Genomic DNA, 13,076 nt, shown 5'->3' on the forward strand with positions numbered 1-13,076 from the left:
GCTCCCAGCCCTCTGGCTTACTGCTGGTGATTAAGCAATGAGAGGCACCGGTAGGAGACTAGACAGGATGAAGGGAGAGAGTTTTGGATATTTCTTTCCTAGTACTCCCTGTTTCCCATAGTTCTGATAATGGCTAATTCTTCCAGAGCTCAGCTCCTGTCAGGGAAGCTACCATTCCAAGCCTCCAGCTCTCACCAAGTTCTGAGAATGGGGTTCAATTTCTTTGACCCATCAGGCCTAGGAATGGCAATGACTTCCTGTTATTAATCCTTAGGTGCCTCCTCATCTCTGTTGGTTTCTTCTCTTAACCTTGCCCACATCTCTCCAAATGGTCTTTTCATAAGTTTTCTTCAATTTAATCCTTTTAAGCATGCCATCTGTTTTCTGTTGGGATCCTGACTAATATAATTTTACATTACCAGAATTAAAATTGCTAAAGAGTCAAGGTCTTCCTTGAGTACTCTGGCTTGGCACTTAGTTTTTATTTCACTGATTTTCAACTACTTGTCTATTGGAAGGGATATTTTAAACCTGGTATAATCCAAATTTAACCGTTCTGATGAAATGACCAGAATCTATGAATGTGTCTGGTTAAAATCCACAATAATCCTGAAGTTGTCTGATTAAATCAACAACCAGCTCTCAAAATTTAATAGGGTTGATTTAAATATAGTCATCATATGTTCTGAGTTATGGTTGTTAAAATTATCACCATGCTGTTGGCCTCATACCCAACTGTTTTCACTCTGATCTCCTTTTTAAGCAATAACATCAAGGAGACAGGATGAAGGAAAACAGAATGAGCATCATATAAATGCAAAACTACTTAATTTAACAACTAGAAAAAGCACTAAGGTAGAGATAAGCTGACAGCTTTTCCCTCTTCTCTGCCCACAATCTGTAGTGGATTTTGTGGGGAGCTTCGTGCTCTTTGGATATCTGTATTTTTAAACCTCTGAAAGTTCTTCAGCTGAAACTCAAAAAGCCTTGTGTTTTAACTAATTTTAAAAATGAAAGAAGCAGTTCCAAGAGATTTTTCTTTTAAATACCTAATTTAAGAGTTCAGATTGCTATTCCTGAAAAATGCCATGTCACTCTAAACCTTCCACTATTGAGATGAATATATTAAAATCTCCTTCAGCAAATATGATTTTACCACCTGCTCACTTTTTCAAACTAAATGAATACATAAGTAAATGTCACATAAAAATGTTATTTCCAAAAGTTTAATCCATTCTGTTTGTTTCAGGTTAAAATATAAAAGCTTTCACCCTTTCAAAAGGAAAACGATACTCAAAATTAGCATAAATTAAAGTATCAAGAGTTTTAAAATTACAGGTCAACAAAAGCAGCGAGAGAGGGACCTCTGCTGTTTAAAAATAGTATGTAGAAAATGTAAATAGTCCTAGATGGGCTCATGCCCATTCTTTAAAGATCCCACTGCCTTTTTAATAACAGAGGTTCCTCTGGGGTGGGGGCATGTAATTTCCAAACATCACTTTTATGACGATAAAGTGAAACTTAAAACTCAACTGCCGATAGGTTTTTAGTGGACGCGTTTCAGTTGTAAGTTGGTCAATTTGGGCTTTGTGAAACAACAGCTATTCAGAAATACCACTGCAAATATGGTAAATGCATATTTTAAATTTCAACACCACAGAATATGATTCAAGAGCAGGTCAAAGACTGATGTGGGCATCAAGAAAATAAGTTATTTTTGATTAATTAATGAATTACGGTTTTGACATTTTCAGTTAGTAACCTACAACCCAGTGTTACTTTTAATCTTCTTTCCACAATAAACTCTAACACCACCAAAAAAATTATAAAGCTTGAAAAAGAAAAGATTATAGTTTAGTGTCAAACCAAAAAGCTAAGCAAAATTTGCAGGCTTAAAAGCAACTGTTTTCCATTCAGTACCAGGATGCTTAGGGGGCTTTTTCCATACAAATCTAGAGAGTTGGAGTTGTTTTCTAGCTAGCCCAGAATAATGTCCACACTTAACGTCTTCCCATTCTGTTCTGGCATTAAAAAGTTTGACCATTGTTCAGCATTCTTTTTGTTTACAGTTACCCTTAAATTCAATAAAGAGTTCTGAAAAGTATCTACTGCAACATATGTTACCGAGCCAGGTTCCCTTTGTCAGAAGCACAGCAAGCCAAAACGCTGAGACATCGGAAGTTTGCAGCGAAGACAGGGCTTATTCACAGGGCAGCCAAGGAGAAGACAGAAGAACAAACCTCAAATCTGACTCCCGGAAGCCAAGGGGCTGGGGTATTTATGGGATAAAGAGTAACGCGTCGGGAGCGTGAGGAGCATGGGGAGGTGGGGAAAGGTGATTGGAAAAAGGTGTGGTAGGCGTGGTAATCACCCCTCTGCTCAGGTGTAATTAAGCCACAGGCCTCTAGTTTCAAAAATGCAGGCGCTTAACAGGATCTGAGGGTGGAGTTTTCAGCCCTCCGATGTCGAAAGGTCACCAACCCATACTTGCACATGCCCAGTTGGAGGGTCAGGGAGCCTATGCCGTCTTAACTAGCTCAGCCTCAAAGAGACACAGCTGACTCCAAGCTCCTGCAAAACAACTCCGGCAAACATCTTATTGTTTAGGCTCCATGTGGAGTGGAGGACATGCAAGTCTTTTGTAGCAACAATTAAAAGCAAACTTGATTAGTGGAGGCCAGTGAAATGGATTTGACTAATGATGATGATTCCCCACGGTTTCATATGCATCTTTTGTTACATGCCATGGGGATGTTTTCCTAAGAAGAAATTCCACTTGCCATTTACCAAACCTTTTCATGTGTGGTATGGTATGGCATGGTATCTTGTTTGAACTTTGTAATAACCTTAGAAAGGAGGAAAAGTTGTTCTGATTCCTCCCCTTTGCATAAAGGAGAGAGAAGGTTTAGAAAAACCAAGTGATTTGCCCAAAGTCGCACCGCTAGGAAGGGGCTTATATTCCAACCCTAGAGCCCAAATCCAAGGCAACTCCCCACCGAGCTTCCCCCCAGACAAACGCAGCCACCATTAGCACACTGGGGACACTCTAGGGCTGTAATTTAAACTGCAGGCGCTCTGCTCCACTGTGTTTGGTTGTTATGACAACACCAAGTACGAACGGTTGGGAAGAGAACATATAAAAGTTTTCACCGAAAACGCTCAGTATCCCACATCATAAGTGGAATGAAAGAAGCTGTACCCCGCGAGGCCACAACTGCGGAGTCCGGAAGACCTAGGCTTCCATCACTTTTTAAACACAAGGGAAGCTTCGCAGCGGGACGAGCCTGGCGAGGAGCCAACCTCTCACCTGCTGGCTGCTCATGGCTGCGAGGACGCGCTGGTGGCACCCGGTGGCTCCTGGATCGCTCCTGCCAGGCGCCCCCAAGAACCGCTCGGACGAGAGACGCGGCGCCCGGGGACAAGGCAGTCTATGCTCCCTCAGCGCCGGGGCTGTCTAGCTTCCCGGCTGCGTTCGTTGCTAAGCAACAGGCCCGCGCAGGTTCCATTTCCGGTCATCTGTTGCTCCTGGGACAGCACCCGGGAACTGGCAGTGCACTCCCGCGGGAGGCACTTTCCAGGGCGCTGGGTGGCGCCTGAGCCCGCGTGTTGCGTTAGCAGCGGCTGCGTAAATAGCTGAAGGCAGTGGGTGCTCTTCCTTCTGCCTTGAGGAGTAAATACCCTTGGATTACTGGCCGGTCACTTTTGCACCCTCCTAACTTAGCTGGGTGCTGCGGGTCCCTGCCTTACCTCCTATTTTCCTATTTAACTTTATCTGTGCCTAGGAGGTCTCAGAGGACTAGTGGAATGAAATGATTGCAGATTTCAATGCTTATGGGGGCAAGTGGAATTAGGAGAACAAAGCATGCAGAGCTTGGAACCAGTAAGCACCTTTCCTCTATGTTCCATGGGTTTACAACTCGCGTTCTTTTCTTGACTTTTCCCACACACTAGAAAACTATCCTTTACGCGATGAAGAGTGGTCCCCACTTGCCGCAACTGGAGAAAGCCCTCGCACAGAAACGAAGACCCAACACAGCCATAAATATAAAAATAAATAAATAAAATAAAAAAAAAAAAAAAAAGAAAGAAAACTATCCTTTAGAAGAATACCAGAAAAAGAACCTTCAAGAATTCATTTAAACCAACATTCCCGGATGGTCTACTGCGTGAAGGGTGCTGTGCTAAGGGCTAGGCATACAAACCTGACCAAGATGCCATCCCTTCAGCACCGGCTAAGGGAGTATTCAAATAAGCAGTTAAAATGCGGTGCAGGCAACATGGGAAGGAGGATCCTCAGGGAGAACACAAAGCAGGAACTTCTTAATCTCTCCTGGAAGATGTGGAAGGGATGTGAGATCTGAAGGAAGAAGACATGGCCAGACAAACAGTGTTGAAAGCAAGCAGATTATATATATAAAGGCCCTAGACAAGGGTGGATGGCTGATGCAAGAATTAAACGTAGTTCTGAAAGTCTGAAGAGTTGATTTGCGTAAAGGGAGTTAAAGAAAATCTAGAGATGAAGCTGAGGTGACACGCAGGTGCTATATCTTAAAGGACTCTTTAAAACATGGTGTAATAGGGAAGAACAAATCTGACTCCATTTTGGATCTGTTTCTTTTACTTTAACTTTTGTATTCTATTGTTTTCACTACAAGTTAAGAATGTTGCCTAGAGCCTGAAATATACAGGACAGCCCATTCTCAAGGCTCTGACCTTTAAAGGTATAACACTTTTCCATTCATACAGAGATAAAAAGTTGCAGAACAGAGAATAACATTTGTCTTGTCAGAGGTTTACAGGAACATCATGACCCGACCACCTGGACAGCTGCAAGAACAAAGAATTCCAACACCAAGAAGTTGGCAACAACCAACTACATCCCCTCCCCTTTTACTATAAAAGAAGCCCGAATTCTAACTTAGGTAAGATGGTTCTTTGGGACACTAGTTCACCATCTTCTCAGTCTGCTGGCTTTCCAAATAGAGTCACTATTCCTTGCCCCAACAACTTGTCTCTCTATTTATTGGCCTGTTGTGCTGCGAGCAGTATGAGCTTGGACTCAGTAACCATGGTATGGAGTTTAGACTTAAAGGGAAAATGATCTCCACTGAAAAGTGTTTTGTTCGGAAATTATAAGAGCCCATCCTAAAATTCACAGGAAATTTCAAGGGACCTAGAAGAGGCAAAACACTCTTGAAAAAGAACAAAGTTGAAGGACTCACAATTCCTGATATCAAAACTTAATACAAAGCTGCAGAATTAAAAACTGTCTTTTCAACAAATGGAGCTGGGAAAACTGGAGATCCACATGTAAAAGAATGAAATTGGCCTAACACCGTATACAAAAATTAACTAAAAATGGATTAAAGTCCTAAACGTAAGAGCTAAAACTATGAAACTTTTAGAAGAAGACATAAGGGAAAAGCTTCATGACATTGGATTTGGCAATGATTTCTTGGATATGACACCAATTGCATAAGCAACAAAAGAAAAAATGGACAAATTGGACTTCATCAAAATTTAAAACCTTTGTTCATCAAAGAACAGTGAAAAGGTAGCCCACAGAATGGGAGCAAGTATTTTGCAAATTCCATATCTGACAGGGATTAATATCCAGGATATATCGAGAATTCCTAAAACTCAACGGTAACAAACAATCTGATTTTTAAAAATCGCAAAGGACTCAATAAGACATTTTCCCAAAACAGATATACAAATGGCCTATGAACATATGAAAAGATGCTCTACATCACTAATCATCAGGGATATGCAAATCAAAACCACAAGATACCATTTCACATCCACGAGAGTGGTTATTATTAAAAAGAGAAGCAATAAAAAGTGTTGATGAGGATATGGAAAAATTGGAACCCTCATACACTACTGATAGGAATGCAAAATGGCGCAGCCCTTATGGAAGACAATATTGCAGCTCCTTAAAAACTTAAAAATAGAGTTACCATATGATCCAGCAATTCTACTGCTGGTATTTGCCCAAAAGAACTGAAAGCAGGAACACAAACATATGTGTACATCCATGTTTATAGCAGCATTATGCACAACAACCAAAAGGTAGAAGAAACCCAAGCACCCATCTAAGGATGAATGGATAAATAAAATACGGTAATACAATGGCAATTTTTTTCATAGTGTGCCTACTGGTATTTATTTATTTTTAAAAGTTATATAGGCATATGAAAAATGCTCAAAATAGAACAAAATTTTACAAGAAATAAGTCTCCCACACCTGACCCATTTTCCACCTCCTCAGAGACAACCAGTGTTACTACTTTCTTTGGTGGACTCTAGAAATGTCCATACATAAATAGACATATATAGCTATTTTATTTATATAAATGTTTGCATACTACACAATCTATTCTGTAATTTGCTTTTCCTATTCACAATATATCTCAGAGATGGATCCATATCATGCACTCATTCTTTCTGACACTGCACAGTGTTCCACGGCAGATTCTCCACAATTTCTTAACCAGTCCATTACTGATGGGTACAACGGGAATATTATTCAGCCTTAAAAAGAAAGGAAATTCTGACACATGCTACACCATGGATGAACCATAAAGGCATTATGCTAACTAAAATTAGTCAGTCACAGAAGAACAAATACTGTATGACTCTACTCACATAAGGTACATAGGCAAATTCATATAAACAGAATGGTGGTTGTCAGGGGTTGTGGGTAGGGGGGAATGAGATATTATTTTTCAAAGGGTACAGAGTTTCAGTTTTTGCAAGGTGAAAAAATTCCAAAGATGAATGGCAGTGGTAGGTGCACAACAGTGTGAATGTACTTAATGCCACTGAACTGTACACTTAAAAATGGTTAAAATTGTAAACTTTATGTTATGTATATTTTACAGTTAAAAAATTTTAAATTCTTTTTTAAAAAGAGGAAAACTAAAGCCAAATAATGAGAAGGAAGAGGAGGAATGACAGGATATTTCATTTTTTTAATGATGCTTTATTAAGCAATTGATTTGACAGAAATATTTGTTATATAAACTTAATTACTGACAAGTTTCTTTTCTTCTTTCTTTTTTTTTTTTTTTTTTTTGGCCATGCCGTGTGGCATGCAGGATCTTAGTTCCCTGACCAAGGATCAAACCCGCGCCCCCTGCAGTGAAAGTCTTAACCACGGGACTATTATGAGAGTTCCACAAGAGATGATGGTGGCTGGAACTGGGGTAGTGATGGAGGTAATAGAGATTCAAGAGATATTTAGGAGGTGGTTTCACTAGAATGTGGATGTTTAAAATGGAGAAATAAGGTTGAGGATCATTTTACTGCTTTGGATACCTGTATGAATGATGAGATAGAGAAAAGAGGAAGAGGAGTGGGCTTTAAAGAGAAAGCGATGAATGTGGGACATGGCGACTGTGAGATAACTACAAGACATGTAAGTGCATATATGGCCAGTAGGTATTGTACATAGCAGTCAAAGCTCAGAAGATAAATTCTGAGCTAAGGACATGGATTTGAGACTCATTAACATATAAGTGACGTACAATCCATAAGCATAGATGAGATGGCTCAGGGAGTATGTAGACCAAGAACAGAAGAGAATCTAGTATAAAAAACAAACAATATTTGAAAGTTAGCCGGAAGGGAACCCTGGAAGGAGAACTGAAAAGTGGCCAGAGACAATTGGGAACTGAGAGCATAGACCCATGGAAACCAAAGAAAACAATATTTCAAGAAGGAGAATTTGGTCAACACTGTCAAATGCTTTGGAACGGAGATTCAAAAGTATCCATTGGATAGAGCAATAAGGAAGTCACTGGTGAACGTGGCAAAGGGATTTCAGTACAATGAGGTAGGAGGATGTGGGCCTAGATACCAGAGGTTGGAGAATGAAGGCAGGGAGACTGCCAGTGTAGGCAAATCTTCAAAAAGCATGGGTTATGGACAAGAGGGATGGAGTGGGGGTTGAGGGGAGTCATGGATACAAAGACCTTATTTTTTCAAACAAGAGAGTTTTGCTTATGTTTATATGCAAATAGTAAGGGGGAGGAGGAAGATGAAGGGAAAAGTTAAAAGGAGATAGAATTACTTCCAGATGAAGAGACACCCTGTAGGGACACTCACAAAAGGAGGAAGAAGGATGCACGGAGATGTAGGTGTCGAGAAGTTTGCTGGTGTGTAGTTGGGGGCATTTCCAAAAAGTGAGTATCATTTTCTCTGTGACGTAGAAAGCGATATCACCTACTAAGAACTAGAGGGAAGGTAGGAGTCAGGGGTTAAAGGAAAATTTGAGTGGAACGAAGTAGTTTTGAAATGACTACTTGGCAGAAAAGAAGAGAGAACAGAAGTGATCGAGGAAATTTAGGAAAGGCCTGGATGAAGTTGAAGCCTCTGAATTAGTGGTGACAGAAATCTACACTCCAAAGATGTTCAACAGACTAGGCTCAGGTTCACAGAAGACCAACACACAGCACATTCCCCAGGCCGGTATGACAGCAGGATAACTGGTGGCTCACAGATAGACTAGAGAAAGAGGCAGACAGACCACTTCAGACTGGCAGGTGCCAGGTTTAATAAGCCAGGGAACTTACATACGAGACTTGTCTTGGGTACCTGCAAGGTGCATACATCTCCGCACCCACCTGCCGGATTCTTCAAAGTTTATATGGAGGCATTAACGGGGTTCAGTCACATATGTGGTCCAGATGGTCTCAACAACACATTGTTCTATAAGGCTGTGTCTTTGGAAACAGCTCCCACTGTGAGAACAGAGGAATGTACACTCCAAGGACAGGGGAGGGAATGGGGAGCCTCTGATTGCCTGGGTCCACCTTGTGGGTCAACCAGCAGTCACATCCTCTCAATGACCTCCAGCAACAACAGAGCAAGAGAATGGGGCATCTGGTAGGAGTGAAGTTGAAATAAAGAATCTCAGAACCGAAAATCAGTAGAGGAAGAAAGGGCTGTTGAATGGGGTAGGTGGGGTCTTCGTGAGGGTAACACAATTGGAGGCTCTAACTATCAAAGCAGAAAGGATAAGAGTGAGGGTATTGACTCTGTGATTTCAGGAGTGGAGCAATTCCAGATGTTGACAAGGTACCCAACCAGCTGTGGACATGGGTGACTAAAGTAAAGGACTTTGCCCGTGGAAATTCAAGGAACTAAGTTGCTAAGGCTATGGCTGTTCCCATGTATGCTGAAGTGGTGGAGTGGAGAGGACAACCATGAGCCGAAGTCCTCAATGAATGAAGCAGGAGAAAAGGAGAGAAGATGCTATGAGCCTAAAATTAGTAAGAATTTTTCACTAGAAAACAGAGAATAAATGCTGAAGACCCCATCTCCTGAACTTGGAATGTGGAAGAATTGAAAATCCCACATAGAAACAGACCCTTCAGGGAGAGACAAACTTCAGTCAAAACCTGGAGATAGGGGTAAGGTTCAGAGACTGAGGGGAAGAGGTACAGTGCTTTCATAGCCCCAGGGCACAGTGAAAAGATCTGAAAGCCAGCAGAGTGCTGGAAGGTTGAGTCAACCAAAGAGAAGCAAAAAGCACTTAGAAAGTAAGACTACGAGAAGCAAAAAAATGACCTTTAAGGGCTCACACCACTGGCAATAACCAAGAGGTATAAAGGGGTGATTGGTTTAGTGACTGCCCTACATGCTGCCAAAAGAACTAGTCCCAACAGCTCCCAGGTGTTAGAAGAAATTAGGGCTCTTGGTAGAAACCCAGCACCAACTGGATTGCTTCGTGAAGGGTACCTGTCCACATGAGCAAGCGAGAAACAGAAGGAGTCACAGCAACAGTCTAGACAGAGATGAGCCTGAAAAAGTCAGCCATCCACCCTTTCCCCATCTGCGAACTTTCCTTCTTCAGTATTCTGCCCTCTCACTCTCTGCTCACCACAACCTCAAAAGCCATAATTGAAATAAACAAGCAGCAGGGTACTCTGACTTTCTACATTGTCTCCATTTCTAGCTCCCCTTGGGGTCAATTTCTCATTTGCAGAATCCTGTTTCTAAATTTGTCTTCTGTAGTGCACCTTGCCAGCATTATGGAAGGAAAAATAATTTTATAAAAATTGGCAAAGACAGTTCTTTTGTATTTGTCAGTTATTGTGATCCCTGTCAAGCAAGAGGAATATGGCTCCAGGGACTGAATTCCCACTGTAATTCTCATAGCAGTCAGTAATGTCACCAACCATACTGCGGCTGAGATGTAATCCCTGTCCTCACCACTCAGGTTAGGGCAGGCTCAAAAACCTGACGAGAATCAATATATTTCAAAAAATATTAGGAATGAATTTTTGATTAGACATGTTGGACCATTGGATTGCTCAAGTTATAGAAAGACACTTTACTGCTCCTGTTATTTGTCTCCTTGAAAGACTGCATCATGCAATTACTTAGGGCTTAGTTTGGGTACCGTTATCTATATGCTTTTGACTTACTAATCTACAAATATGGAAATCCATTTTAAGAGAAACCATCTGGGAACAGAAACTGGTTACCTCAGTTAACCAAATATGAAAGACCACATGGAGAACAGAAATTGACTTGCTGAAATTTTGGTTCCCTGAGTGTCAAGGTCAGTTGCATTTATGATCTTGTGTTTTCTTTGCTGGTTTGGGTGTTTTTTGCTAAAATTTATTTTATTAGACACGAACCAAATGCTTTCTTAAGGACTGTATGCCCAAATTTGTGCTGAGTCTATGGGAATCTTTTATGAGAAGATATTTTATTTTCCTTTAAAATATATAAGCTTATGCTGCTGAGTTCCGACTTATGTTGTTATTTGTTACTATTTATTATTTTACCTTCAGCTTTTGAAACTGTAGCATGTATGAAAGGAAGGAGTGTGAGTTACACATGTTCCTTTTGAGGCAGTGTGGTAGCTTTTTATGATTGTGGGGCATGGTATGAGGCTGAGAAAATTAAGTGTACAACTTAAAGCAGAGTCCAGGATACCGTGTTCTTTTCTCTGCCCATGCCTTTCTTTGTGAACCTGTACTCATCCTCATCTTCCTCCTCTTGCTCAGTCAACAAATATTTCTTGAACACCAGCTGTGGGCCAGGCACTGTTCTAGGCATGGGAGAGACAGGGGACAGCCAAGACCTCAGCTCTCGTTCTAGTGAAGAGAAAGAGAAAACTAGCAAGAAAAAAAATAAGTATATTAATCAATTATTTATTTCAGATGATGAAAATGCAAGAAGAAAATGAAACAGGGTAATGGGAGACTGCAGTCAAGGAAATTCTCTCTGAGGAGGAAACATTTGAGCTGAGACTTGAATGACAAAAAGGAACCAGCCTTTCAAAGATGAGTTTCCCAGGAAATGGCCAAGCCTAAATGTGAGAATGAACTCGACACATTCAAGGGCCTGAAGAAGGCCAGGAACACAGTGAGGAAGGATCTTATTTTAATTGGGCGGAGAAACTATGAACTGAAATGAAGCAGGAGTGGAAGCGGGAAGGCCAATTAGGAGCCTCTTGGGGTAGGTCAGGGAAGTAACAACGGTGGCTTGAACTTGGGGAAAGTAATGGAGATAGAGAGAAGAGGACAAATCAGGGATATATTTTGGAGAAAAACCCGATAGGACTTGCTGATGGACTCAATGTAAGGAATGAGAATAGGGTAAAATGACTGTTAGGGTTTTTTGTCTGAGCTACTTGGTAGGTGGTAGTACTTTTAACTGAAATGCAAAGCGGGGTTTGAGGGCACATGCTGGAAGGTGCAAGAAAATAAAAAAACTTGGTTTTCAAACACGTTAAGTTTGAGATGCCTGTTAGATGTCCAAGTGAGATGTTGAGGAGACTGAAAGCTATACAACCCTGGCTATAGCTCTGGTCAAGGAATAGATTAGAAGTTCAGCCGTAGACAGACGGTAACTGAAGCCATGAGATTAGACGAAATCAAGTAAGACAGAGTAAGTAGAAACAAAAAGAAAGGTGGTCCAAGGATCAAGCCCCAAGGCTCTCATATTCTCTTTCTGGAAACTAGAAATTTAAAAATTACGTACTTTGTCAATCCTTTAACAGAGAGTTATGCAGTACAAAGTTAGAGTTACAACAGATATCTTAGATACAAAAGAATCCTATGACATTTGGTTGACAATTCATGCATGTGGTATTTGTTTGTGAAAATATTGAGCTATATATGGACCAATTCCCATAAAAACAAATAATGATGCTGGCTTATTACCACACATTGACCTTTGTTCGACTAATCACAACCAGATCTGGAAAAACACAAGATTGCACTTGGTTTCTTTGAACACTAGAGGGAGATATATACACCTGCAAATTAAGGAAACATTTTTCCTATACAACCACTTTTACCACAGAATCATAGAATATTTAAAATTTTGATATTCTTGCAATCATCAAGAAATTAGTCATGGGCTAATGCTAAAATAAATTACACATGTTTGGAAAGTAACCCAATTTCTTTGTTAAACCAGGTTTTACTAAAAGGTTATTTCGTATATGCTTATGATATGCTATATTGTCAAGTGACGTCTTAGTCATTTTTCTCTTGGGCAATGTGAAGCAATAATATAAAAATCAGTCCTTTTTTTTTTTTTTAGATTACAGTCCATATTTATTTGGGGAAACATCAGTGTTTCCTCCCCAGGAATTCTGGTAGTATGCTCATTGTAAGCCAAAGTGTCAAAAGCTTTGACTCTCGACCTTATGTCTGTGGACGCTGGGAACGTGCTGTACTTCATCATGTTCAGTGTTTTTCAGGTGGCTTAAAGGTCATTGGCACTGACTTAATTCTGGGCTTTTTATTTGCCCAATAAAATGCTCTTCGACTTTGCTAGGTAATCGCATAGATATGTAGTGTTTTCATGATTGCTTGAGGCAGCTAGACAACTTTTTCTTTATTTACTTTGGTAATCTTTCCAAGGAACACACTGTAAAGTGTCCTCTTTTCCTGATCAAAGGTTGAATATGAGCCTGATCCAACAGCTCTTAGCCTACCAAATACTTTCTTTGACCTTGTAACTAATTTAATAAGCCCTCTTTTCTGTAACTTCAACACTGAAATGCTTCTGGTAATTGAAGGGAGAAAAATGTCTTTTCTATCCCTGGG

At 40.5% G+C, this 13,076-nt stretch overlaps 1 protein-coding gene across 1 annotated transcript in view; it reads right to left on the reverse strand.

Moving 5' to 3' along the window:
• DNAH7 (dynein axonemal heavy chain 7) overlaps positions 1-13,076 on the reverse strand; it is a 277,143-nt gene that overhangs the window by 243,795 nt on the left and 20,272 nt on the right.

This window comes from Balaenoptera musculus, chromosome 7 (assembly GCF_009873245.2).
Source record: "Balaenoptera musculus isolate JJ_BM4_2016_0621 chromosome 7, mBalMus1.pri.v3, whole genome shotgun sequence".
Lineage (NCBI taxonomy): Eukaryota > Metazoa > Chordata > Mammalia > Artiodactyla > Balaenopteridae > Balaenoptera > Balaenoptera musculus.